A 12,594-nucleotide genomic window follows, 5' to 3' on the forward strand; every position below is an offset into this window, starting at 1 on the left:
ATTTTTTTGTTACATATTCACATATTCATGATTCAAGTAACTTGCAAACTAACCTAACCTCGTCAAATGGGTATTTTTGTATACAAACACAACCACAGAGTTTCCAAACAGGACATACTTTTTCCTACTGCTCCATGTGAATAGCATCATCATGACCATTTCTGCTGCAACCCCCACTCCCTCAACAATCTAACACAACTAAACCAACTCCTGCTAAACCTGTCCTACCTAACACGTCCTAACCTAACATGGTAGGTCCCCAAGTTTGTTTGGGTGGAAAGGGGGTTAGTATAAGAGAGTCAAGTCATATTTACCTGTTATTTTATTTATTCCTTATTTAGATTTTTTTTTTTTGGGGGGTGGGTGGGTTGGGCATGCCAGGCTCTCAACACTTTTACAAGTATTTTATGTTAAGACTATATCGGAATAGGTAGATTTGATGAGAATGGTAAAGTAAGATTAAAATATTATTTTGATAGCATTGGTCAAACAGTTTCTGGTGATATAATGTTAGGTTAGTAGTACTCAAAAGAATGGAATTAAGATTAATGCTTTGAATTTTTTTGTATAGCTGTATTGTGTAATATCATCCTACTTAGAGAAAAGCATTTTAGAAAAGTAGGTAATGAAAAGTAGTATTTATGGCCATGTTCATAACAACTAAAAAGTTAATGTCTTATGATGCATGTAAATAAAATATTGGTACTGATTTAGCTTTCCATCACAGCATGTATTAAATGTTATTGGAGAAGTTATGGGAAATAAAAAGCATGCCATAGTGAAACAATTAAGAAACTTGCTTCACATTTATACCCTGACAGTGCCTTCCCTGGGAGTGGACCCCGTACGCAGGATGACTGTGAGAGGCGTTGGTACAACGTACAACAAAAATCAAAGCCTTGCATTGCCAAGTGCAAGAATGAGCAGCAGCAGACTGGTATTTTTTTAGTTGTTATGTCTTTAAATGTAAAACTTATATTAGTTAGTTTTTTATGTGCTCACAGAATGCAGCTATACTGGCCACAATGCCTTTATTTCAGCTTAAAGTTAATAAGTTCATAGCAGTGAACTGCATATTTGATATAGAAATTTTTTTAATGTTCATCTGTCAATGACTATCAATCTATCTAAATACCTTGGTTGTCTTCCCCCAGTGAAGGGTTTTAGCCAAGACAGGCACACACGTCCTCACACACTCACACTCATGTACACCACTCTCTCAGCTGCACAGCCCTGAGGGAGTAAAAAGGCCCTCACTGTATGGGGGACTAGCTGCAGAGTTCAGACAGGGAACTTCCACTCCAAGGCCTCACAGCATACACTGGTTTACCCCTGCCCCATCATAACAATGACATTTTCCCCAGCACCTGAGTGCCCCACACGTGTGGCACCACAGATACGCAGGCGCCTGCCTATATAACTATGACATTAACTGTGGTAGATAAACTGGTGTATGACATCATAGGCTGCTCGTCTCATGTATTTGAAGGGGTACCAGAGCCATTCAGCATTGACATGATGTGCTAGGGATAGGACAGCAGCAACAGTCAAGCAGCAGTGAAATATTGACTGGCCTGTATGTTTATGGCAAAAACTTTTATATTCTTATTAAAACAATTTATTAATTACCCTTAAATTCATATTCTTTGTAGATACACACTTTATCAGTATTCCTAGAGACCATCCCAGCACATTGTTCATTACTTGTGGAAAAGATACCATTAGCTGCTCCAGCAACAGCCACTGCTTCAATATCTGCTGGCCCTATGACACCAGCCACTGCTTCATCATCTGCTGGCCCAATGACACCTGCCACTGCTTCATCATCTGCTGGCCCTATGACACCTGCCACTGCTTCATCATCTGCTGGCCCAATGACACCAGCCACTGCTTCATCATCTGCTGGCCCAATGACACCTGCCACTGCTTCATCATCTGCTGGCCCTATGACACCTGCCACTGCTTCATCATCTGCTGGCCCTATGACACCTGCCACTGCTTCATCATCTGCTGGCCCAATGACACCTGCCACTGCTTCATCATCTGCTGGCCCAATGACACCTGCCACTGCTTCATCATCTGCTGGCCCAATGACACCTGCCACTGCTTCATCATCTGCTGGCCCAATGACACCTGCCACTGCTTCATCATCTGCTGGCCCAATGACACCTGCCACTGCTTCATCATCTGCTGGCCCAATGACACCTGCCACTGCTTCATCATCTGCTGGCCCAATGACACCTGCCACTGCTTCATCATCTGCTGGCCCAATGACACCTGCCACTGCTTCATCATCTGATGGCCCAATGACACCTGCCACTGCTTCATCTGCTGGCCCAATGACACCTGCCACTGCTTCATCATCTGCTGGCCAAATGACACCTGCCACTGCTTCATCATCTGCCGTCCCAATGACATCTGCCACTGCTTCATCATCTGCTGGCCCAATGACACCTGCCACTGCTTCATCATCTGCTGGCCCAATGACACCTGCCACTGCTTCATCATCTGCTGGCCCTATGACACCTGCCACTGCTTCATCATCTGCTGGCCCTATGACACCTGCCACTGCTTCATCATCTGCTGGCCCTATGACACCTGCCACTGCTTCATCATCTGCTATTTAATGACACCTGCCACTGCTTCATCATCTGCTGGCCCAATGACACCTGCCACTGCTTCATCATCTGCTGGCCCAATGACACCTGCCACTGCTTCATCATCTGCTGGCCCAATGACACCAGCCACTGCTTCATCATCTGCTGGCCCAATGACACCTGCCACTGCTTCGTCATCTGCTGGCCCAATGACACCAGCCACTGCTTCATCATCTGCTGGCCCAATGACACCTGCCACTGCTTCATCATCTGCTGTCCCTATGACACCTGCCACTGCTTCATCATCTGCTGGCCCAATGACACCTGCCACTGCTTCATCATCTGCTGGCCCTATGACACCAGCCACTGCTTCATCATCTGTTGGCCCAATAACACCTGCCACTGCAAGGAATGACAATGAAGCTGCTCCACCACAGTCACCACCTACTTCATCAGAGTTGAGAGATGCCTTTCATAGGGCAGCAGTATAATTTTTTTATGCTGGGGCTGAATATTACTGCCTCAAGGCTATGATTTTGTCACTTTTTTTTTTATTACTGATAAGGTTAGGGTGGAAGGGGTGAAAAATAATCTCTGCTGTTTTTCAACAGAAATGGTTAGCAAATTCATTCAAAGCACAAAATTTACCAGAAAAAAAATTGTGTGCCATTGTGAGTGGGTTCACTTGAGATTGGGCTCCAATACGCCTCCGTGGTCTAGTGGTCAGCATGCCTGGCTTCTACGTGGGCCTGGGTTTGAATCCCGGCCTGGGGAGTCGGAGTGCAGCTCACCCAGCTGATCATCCTCCCTCTCGGGCTGGTCGATAAATGACTACCTGGGGAAACTGTGGTAACCCGGATGTCACACTGGCCCTGTGTCCCGGGGTAATGGGCTCCCTCCCACCACAGGCTCAAGGGCCAATGTTACGGAGATGAGCATTAGCTTATAACACCTTTAGGCACCGATCATATTTGCATTTTATGTAGTCTGTGATGCAGGCAGGATATTCATTAGCACCTAATTAGACTCATGCTGCTCTCCAGTGCTCTCTGATGAACTCACAATCAAAGATGTAGTATACCTATATGGTAGCATTGAGTAATCTTAGGTCACTTGGTAAAGTGTTCACCTAAGTCCGACCCAAGCTGACAACATAAACCTAAGCGTGTTTGCAAGCTGAGTGTTTAGAATATTGGCATAATAATAAAAGATGCTGAAAACTGGATTCCACTACTTTATTGAATATATGAATAATTATATACTGAATTTGTAATGGAGCCAAGATAAAAAAAGCTATGTTTTTCAGCGGTCATACCATGATCCCATGAAAATAATTAGCTTGACATATATAATTAATTACTACGTATTTTGGTATGATGACCATTGCACGTTAATACCATAGGTTTGCTAGCATTGAGTAATCTTAGGTCACTTGGCAAAGTGTTCACATAAGTCCGACCCAAGCTGACAACATAAACCTAAGCATGTTTGCAAGCTGAGTGCTTAGAATATTGGCATAATAATAAAAGATGCTGAAAACTAGATTCCACTAATAGAGTAATTATATACTGAATTTGTAATGGAGCCAAGATAAAAAGCTATGTTTTTCAGTGGTCATACCATGATCTCAGTGCCGGATTTACCAAGTGCGGGGCCTGTAGCAGATTGATTTGATGTACAGATAATGACCGGGAAGTAATTGAATATTTTATAGATTTGATCTACATTCTACAACAACAAAAACAAAAACAACAAAAGTCTAATGTAATGTTTTATTTGCAAGGAGAAATATAAAATAAAAACTTCAAACAATGACATTCAAAGGTCTTTTCGACGCATTTTGATCTCTGCAAATTTGGCAATTATTTCAGAGGAGTTCAGTGACTTCAGAACGTCATTTTCAACATTCAGAAGAGTTAAATAGTGTAGCCGCTCTTGCCCCATCGTGTTTCGTAGGTAGTTTTTAATCAACTTCATTTTTGAAAATGATCTCTCTCCAGTACAATTAGTTACCATCATACATAGATAAATGCGTAACAAATTGTCAATGTTAGGAAACGTGGTATCAATATTGTTTTCTTTAATCAAAGTGAAATAGTTGAGTTCTGGAGAGGAGCAATCAACACCAATGTGCTTTACAAATTCTGAAAACTGAGGTAGTTCATCTTTCAATCCGTCTTCCAAATCATGGGGATATGCTTCTAAAAGTCTGTCAGCACTTTCTTGGATCTGCGCAGGTGTTAGGTCATGCAGATTTCGCAAAAAACTAAACCGTGTGTTCAATTGAGTGTATGCCTTGCGACGTTGCTCCAGCGCAGATAGTAGGCTGTCCATTACTGCAAGAAAAACTTCCACCCGGAATCGGTCTTTAGGTGATTGATTATCTATTGCCTCTGGAACTGAACGGCCACTGCCTACATCCTCATCGCGCCTTCGATTTCGAGCAATTCTTCTTGTTCTTGTTGGTCGGTAATCCTGCACTTGAGTCAGGTTCTGCGCCTCTGACTCAAACGTATCGAATTGTTCTCTGAAATTCTGTAGAGATCCTGCCAAAGAGGCACACAATGCTGAAGCAATGTTGAGATCTTGCTGCTTTGCTTGAAGAGAGGCTTGAGTTGCCTGGAAGCGCTCCAGTAAGCTATTCCAAACAACCACTAAGATTCCAGTTTCCAACAACTCCATTTTCTCGAGGAGTCCATTTGCCTGCTGTCGACATTCTGCCTTTTGCTCTTGGTCATTCGCAAGTTTCTCCAGTGCCTCCTTTATAAAGGAAAACACTCTTTAATAACCTTAATGGCATCAGCTCTTGCGGACCACCGTGTTGCAGAGAGCCTCTTTAGCACTCCACCACCTGCACGCTCCAGAATGGACCACCGGTGTGTTGAAGCAGCAAAGAATACATAGATATTTTCAACAAAGTCAAAGAACTGAACTACTTCTGGACACGCTTGTGCAGCGCATACACCAACTAAATTCAACGAATGAGCATAGCATGGAACATATTCTGCAGCAGCACCAAATTTTTCTTTGACAAGTGCCTGTACTCCATTATATTTCCCGCTCATGTTGGACGCGTTGTCGTAACTCTGTCCACGGCAATCGGCAAGATTGATACCCTTCTCACTGGTGTACTGTACGAGGCTGTCGAAAATCTGCTGAGCAGTATGGCCTTCCATTGGCAGAAATGCCAGAAACCTTTCCACAGGCCCTGTTGGCTTGACATATCTTACTGTGAAACAAAGCTGGTCCGTGTGAGTAATGTCCGGGGTTGAATCTAGTGATATGGAAAGTATTTAGCTTCTTTCAGTTCACTGACGATTGTATCTTCAGCTGCTTTTCCCAATATCTCGACTACCTCTTCGCAAATGGTCTTTGATAAGTAGGAAGTGCCCTTTTCCACGGTTCGCATGCATCTTGATGTGTTGGCACAAGAATGGATCTACAGTTGCAAGAAGCTCCAACAGTCCCAAATAGTTTCCGTTGCTAGGAGACCCTACTGTTTCATCTGTTCCTCTGAAGGCCAACCCTCTTTCACACAAGAACTTTATGACATTTATGATCCTCTCCAGTAGGGAACCCCAGTATTTCTTCTCGTCCTCAAGTTGGTTCGTCAGGGCAGCATCAATTGTTGCTCCAGCTTTTCGGAGAGTGATCAGGTACAGGACCGCAGCTTTGTGCCTCGAACTTAACTCGTGTCTCTCAATGAGCAACTGTGCATTTTCCAGTCATTGAAACCTTCACAAAATACGTGCAATTCAGTGTTTGATGAGGCTTCTAGTTTGCAGATAAAACAGTACAAATTGCCTTTGGTCTCGCTGTAGCATAACCACTCCCTAAGCCGCTTTTCATTTGTGGTTTTATGTACATGAGTAAAATATTGCTTTTTACAATATCTATTGCAACCTTCAGCCCCATAGAATCTCTTTGATTTGGTAAAGTCACTGTTCATGTGTTGACATTCTGAGCTCTTGCTGCCCATTTCCTTTTTGTTCATATGTAAGAATTAAAGGCCACTCCCCAAATCATTGGATTGAGCTGCCAGATCTGGAATGATAGGTGTTGGTGAGTAGCAAGGCTGTTGAGTTTCTATTGCCTTGGTTGGTTCCTGTTGTTCTTGCTCTGTAGTACTTGAGCTTGAGCAAGGCTGCTGAAGTTCCAGCATAGTATCATCATCATAAGTAGTTGAACCAACAGCAGATGGTGACGTAGTAGAAAAAAAACGTTGTGAGTTTAGGCATTTTTTGCAGTAATTTCTGTTGCTCTTCTGATGCCTCTCTCTTTCTTCTGGCTTTCTCTGCTCCGGAAAGATATTTCCTTCCCATATCTCTGGCTCGTGAAGTCATTGTGAAGTCAGTCCTAAACAGTGCTTAAACAAGCACAAAAAGGGGAGGACACACTGGTCACCCCACAGAGCTTCACACAGCTCAAAACACCACCAAAAATAAACAGAGTAGTCCCCAGGGCCTGTCTTGCTCCTTCAAGGAAAACAACGGCAGGACACTCTCTCAACACCCACAGGTCATACCCCAGGTCCACTCCACCAACACAAAAAAAAAAACACAGGACCATATTGATAGAAAATAACAGCAACACACTCCTCATTCTACTCCTCCCTCGGACTCCAAACACTCCTCACAGACTTTGTACACACACAAAAGAAAATAAACACGGGCTTTAACTGGTGTAGGGCAAGACTCACTACAGGCCCTCTCAAAATAAAATAAAACACACCAATCTCACTCACACACAGACAGACAGACAGTCAGCACCCTCGCGGTGCCCAAGAACAAAGGGAGGTCAAGCAGCCCCTTAAGGCCTCACAAAAGCCTAGCCTATACAGTGCAAACAACAAGCACTCAAATAAGGGAGGATCTCTCTATCACTACCAGTACCCCTAAGGGCAACTGCTGGCGTCAACACGCCCTTAGCAGCTCTCACTCCAAACTATAAACCGCCACCCACGGTTGACTTATACTCCCATCAACACAGGGAGAGAGACACCACCATCAACAAGGGCCAAAACTCCCCAAATACTACTGTGTATGAGGCCTCAGCCAGCTTGTGTCACTGTTTACTGAGGGGAAAAGCACACAAAGGCAAGAAAGCCCACAACATTTACGTTAAGATTCCCCACAACAGTAAAGCAGAGAGCACAAGTCATACACGTCTATCTAGAGTGGTGGTAAGCGCGTCTCTGCCTGCCAGGCCTCTGCCGAGCTCGCTGCTCCCTCGCGGGTAGCCACATCGTGACATTACTTCACTTTCCTTCTTGCTCTCTCAATACACTCGCTACTAATTAGGTTCTATCATCACACACAGCCAAACACTTCTACACAACCCTCAACACTCTTACACGCACTTCAAATCCCCCAACAACACTACACAGCCACTAAACAGTTCACAAATTATCATACGCAGCATCCCACTTACACTCCCTATCCTCCTCCAACGCTGTCGCCTTTACAACTTCGTCATCATGACTCACCTCACTAGCTACTCAACAAACACCTCCTCATCACCCACTCTCTCATCATCAACTACACACAATCCCCACTATTCAACTCCCGTAAACAACCTACAATACATACATGAAGGGTGCGAAGGGATGAAGGACCAGGGTCCCTAGTCCCCTCACGGGCCTCACGACAGCCCGCGACAGCACACACAAAGAAATATTTTCTTCCACATAACAAGTCCCCAATTGTTACAATTTATTTATTTATTTATTTATTTATTTATTTTATTTATTTATTTTTTTTTTTTGCTCAACCAAGCGCGGGGCCCTTGTGAAGCGCGGGGCCCGTAGCAGCTGCTACATCTGCTACTATGTTAATCCAGCACTGCATGATCTCATGAAAATAAATAGGTTGACATATATAATTAATTACTACGTATTTTGTTATGATGACTATTGCACATTAATACCATAGCTTTGAATCCAATGATGAATATCTTCAAGCAAGACACAAATAACAACAGATTGGTCACCAATTCACTCAGTAAACACAATACTCCAGAAAAGTATACACTGAATTCACAGTAAAGTTGTTTTTCCACTTGGAACTTTGTAAACAGAAACCAAGTAACCTCGTTTTACTTCACTCATAAGTCATGATGTTCGCGATGTGGTCACCTCGACCTTTCGTTCCTCCTCCCTCACACTGGCAGACGTCTCTAACAAGCTTTCTTACCACCATTATCTCAATATGAATAACCGGCAGCAATAATTATAAATCATATTCTAAATGACATTTTAATGCAATTTTAATGTCATCTTTTTCATTTGCATGTGTGTACCTTTCTGCTACAAATAAAATTTTTTTCCCATGTTCTGTTTTCCTTAACTCGAATATTTCACATTTTAATCAATAACAAAGGCATCAAACACTAATTGTATGTTCAAGCTATGTTTATTTATTTTTTCTGTTGACATAAACTACATCGTTTTCCTTTGGTGCCATTATTTTCACATGGGTACAGTCTATCACTCCCACAACACCGGCAAGTTGGTAGAATTCTGCTTGCTTTACACGGATCTCCACCCTGTCAAGGGAGACTGGATAAACCTCCCGACTACCTACGGGTCACTGAGGGCGGCCAGAGTTTCCACAATCACCCTGCTTACACTACTCTGGCTTACCCCCTAACTCATCACTTGAACACTGCAGCATTTTTCCTGTAGCCAAGTATCTTTAAGTCAAAATCACTCTCAACCCCGGGGTGAGGAATGCTCCCTTTGAACTGGATCTTGTAGCTCTCTTCTCACCAAATCAGTCACATACTCCATTCCTGCACGGTCTAATATGTATGTCTTGACAAGTTCACCATCGTTATACAGTTCCAAAGCGCCCTATCAAACTCTAAATTGCGGAGGCGGGCTGGACGAGGAAGCCCGGTGGCCATGTTGATATGGGTCTGGGTCTGGGATTCAATATTAACTTTACTATTAAGTGTTTAGAAGTCCTCGCCAGCACTCTCAAGTTAATACCAAAGTTAAGAGTAGGTATTAGGCTAATAGTTGTTGAGGATACACTTTGAGAGTGAAGTTAATACCAAAGTCGAAAGTTAATACCAAGTTTAGTATTAATAGTTGTCGAGGATACGGGCCCAGACCTTTCACAGGACCCACCAACCACATGAAGCCTGGGGTGGAAAGTGAATAACAGATCATGCCGTGACAGTCACCATTTGTTCCAATAGATGAATATTTTCTGTTCTCTGTGCTACACACAGCCCTGTAACACCACCACAACAAACACTTGCACTCACACACACAGCAGAACTGAATCAGCACAGCACCTCAGGAGAAGTGGACCTTCATGTGCCTGACAATCTCACCCTTAGTCATGAAACGTTTCCCACAAACATCGCACTTGAACCCTTTATGACCAGAGTGTCTGAAGAGGTGCATGTCCAATATACTCTTCAGTTTGAATCTTTTCCCACAAACTTCACACTCATGACTTCTTGCATCAGTGTGTGTAACAAGGTGTAATTTGAGGTTACCCTTCTGACTGAAACATTTCCCACAAACTTCACACTCATGCTTTCTTTCACCAGTGTGTGTAAGAGTGTGTAATTTGAGGGTACCCTTTTGACTGAAACATTTCCCACAAACTTCACACAGTAACGTTATTTTTGTTGTCAAATAAAGTTTTGGAAGTACCCATTTTGCCCTCTTTCGGATTCTATCCCTCTCTCTGTTCCTAAGGGCCGTACTTTAAAAACCTTTCGCCAGGCCTGGCACTGGAGTTCTCCGGGCGATCCGATATTTGGTACCATTAGACGGAATGAACGCTTCGCCGGGCTAAGCCTCGCCAGCGCTGAGGACGAAATAGTAATGGAACTTGCCGCCGAACGATATAGTCCAGGCGGAGGCATCCTTTTCCACTGGCGAAAGGCATAATTTTGAATTGTTTTACTATGTCTGCAGTAGCATGAGAAGTTAAACGAATTAGAAAAGACACACTCATTTATTTTTGCAATAACTCAAGCAAGTTTTATAAATATCGATGTATTTACATCTTTTTTCAAGACTATGTAGTATCGCTCCATGAGGATTCAAGACGCCTGCCTCCTCCGGTAAGTGCACTCTGTATTATCGTTCACATAATTAGGTTAATTTCCATTTTATGCAAGCCTGCGGCTTTGTTTGAATGTTTTGATGAATGCAGCGGTACTGTCAGGTGCATCAAAGGTGTCTCACGCCCGCAGGTGAGCCATAATGAGCTGTGCCAAGGCCACATTCTTGAGTCCTGCCCGGGCTAGTCATATTACTGATTTTATGCAGGATGAGTTAATAAATTGTTATTTTCATCATAATTTCATAATGAAATTTACAAAATGAGTATTCAGAATCATTCGTCAGTTGTGTATTTATAAATTATTGATGGATTTAATAGGCAAAATGTAACAAAAGCTGATGAAGGTATTTCCTGTTTCCTGTATTTTCAGGTATTGACATAAGAGTGCAAGCAAGTATAAAGGCTGTAGTCACTGTCTAGTGGGGTCACTCCCTCCTAAACCTAGATCAAGAGCAAGACCCAGGTAAGCCAACTAGAATTTATGAAGGGTTACTACTAGAAACATCGCTAAAATTTTACAAGTGTGCCTGTCTTGCTATGGCAGATGAAAATATTCTAGAGGGTAGTTTTTGGTGTGTTTTGAAATAATCTGCTTACCATTAGTTCTCTTCTACCCTCCCCCCCTTCCCATTTAGTGAAACCCATCGATATTTCCTGCAGGATACTCACCCTTTATTGGTAAACCTAAAACTAACCTAACCTCGATCCCCGTGATAACTTTTTTTCAAACCAACTAGGGGCCCTACACCCCCTTCATAAAGCACATAGGTGTCTTTCACCGTGATGCAGGTGCACTTGTAAAACAATACCAAAGCATCTGTATCATAAATATTCCAAGACCAATTGTCATTACATTGATTCTTCATTTAGTTCTACTACTTGATGATATGTTGCATATCACATTAATATTACATAAATATTACTTGCTGTCAAAGTTCATTTCTTGGCATACAGGTCCCATCATACATCATAACTCATAATAGTCACTAATACTTTGTTTGAATAACATTACATAAATACTACTTGCTAGCAAAGTCCATTTTCCATCATACATCATTATTCATATATAATAGTCAATAATACTTTGTTTGTATAAGCATTACATCATTGTATATAATGTATATTCTTCAGATGATGGCAGCCTTACAAGTTTTGAGGAGCTTGATGTCCTCGAGGATGCTGCAGGGAAAGGTCAGACTGCCGAGAAGGATTGTGAAGGATCGCTTGGATTTATTCCTGACTTTGACTGAAGAGGAATTTACATCCAGGTTCAGGATATCAAAGCAAAGCGCAAGGGCCTTACTTGCTGACTTACATTTACCAGAGGCAGCTGATGCAAGAGGTTAGTGTACATAATATACCATTGCGCTATAATGATTTAAACATGTGGTAATTCTTTAAGTTCTCTAGTAATGCACCCAGTCCTTTGGAAACTGTTGTCATGGCTGATTTTAATGTTTCAAACATAACCTTAATTTTTTGGGGTGGTGAATAGCAAATAAATACCATATCCCCACGTCATCAAATACATTAATCAAAATCATTAGCAGTTGTTGCCCTACATATAGATGATATATTACAATGGAATGCAAGATATGGGATTTATTCTTGGTTATCCTTAACAATTTACTCTCCTTCCATAGGATGTCCTGTACCACCTCACCTTCAACTCCTCATCACCTTAAGATGGATGGCCACTGGTGACCTGCACCAAACTGTTGGAGATTGCCTGGATGTCTCTCAGCAGTTTGTAAGTTCATGCTCTTCACATACTGTGTGTGCCATTGCTGCTTTATATCAGCGGTATGTAAAGTTTCCTGGAAGGCATGAGTTAGGGTCCATCAAGACAAACTTTGAAGCAATCTCTGGATTCCCAGGTGTCATTGGTGCAATACACTGCACACACATCCCCA

This window comes from Eriocheir sinensis, chromosome 64, assembly GCF_024679095.1.
Source record: "Eriocheir sinensis breed Jianghai 21 chromosome 64, ASM2467909v1, whole genome shotgun sequence".
Taxonomy (NCBI): Eukaryota; Metazoa; Arthropoda; class Malacostraca; order Decapoda; family Varunidae; genus Eriocheir; species Eriocheir sinensis.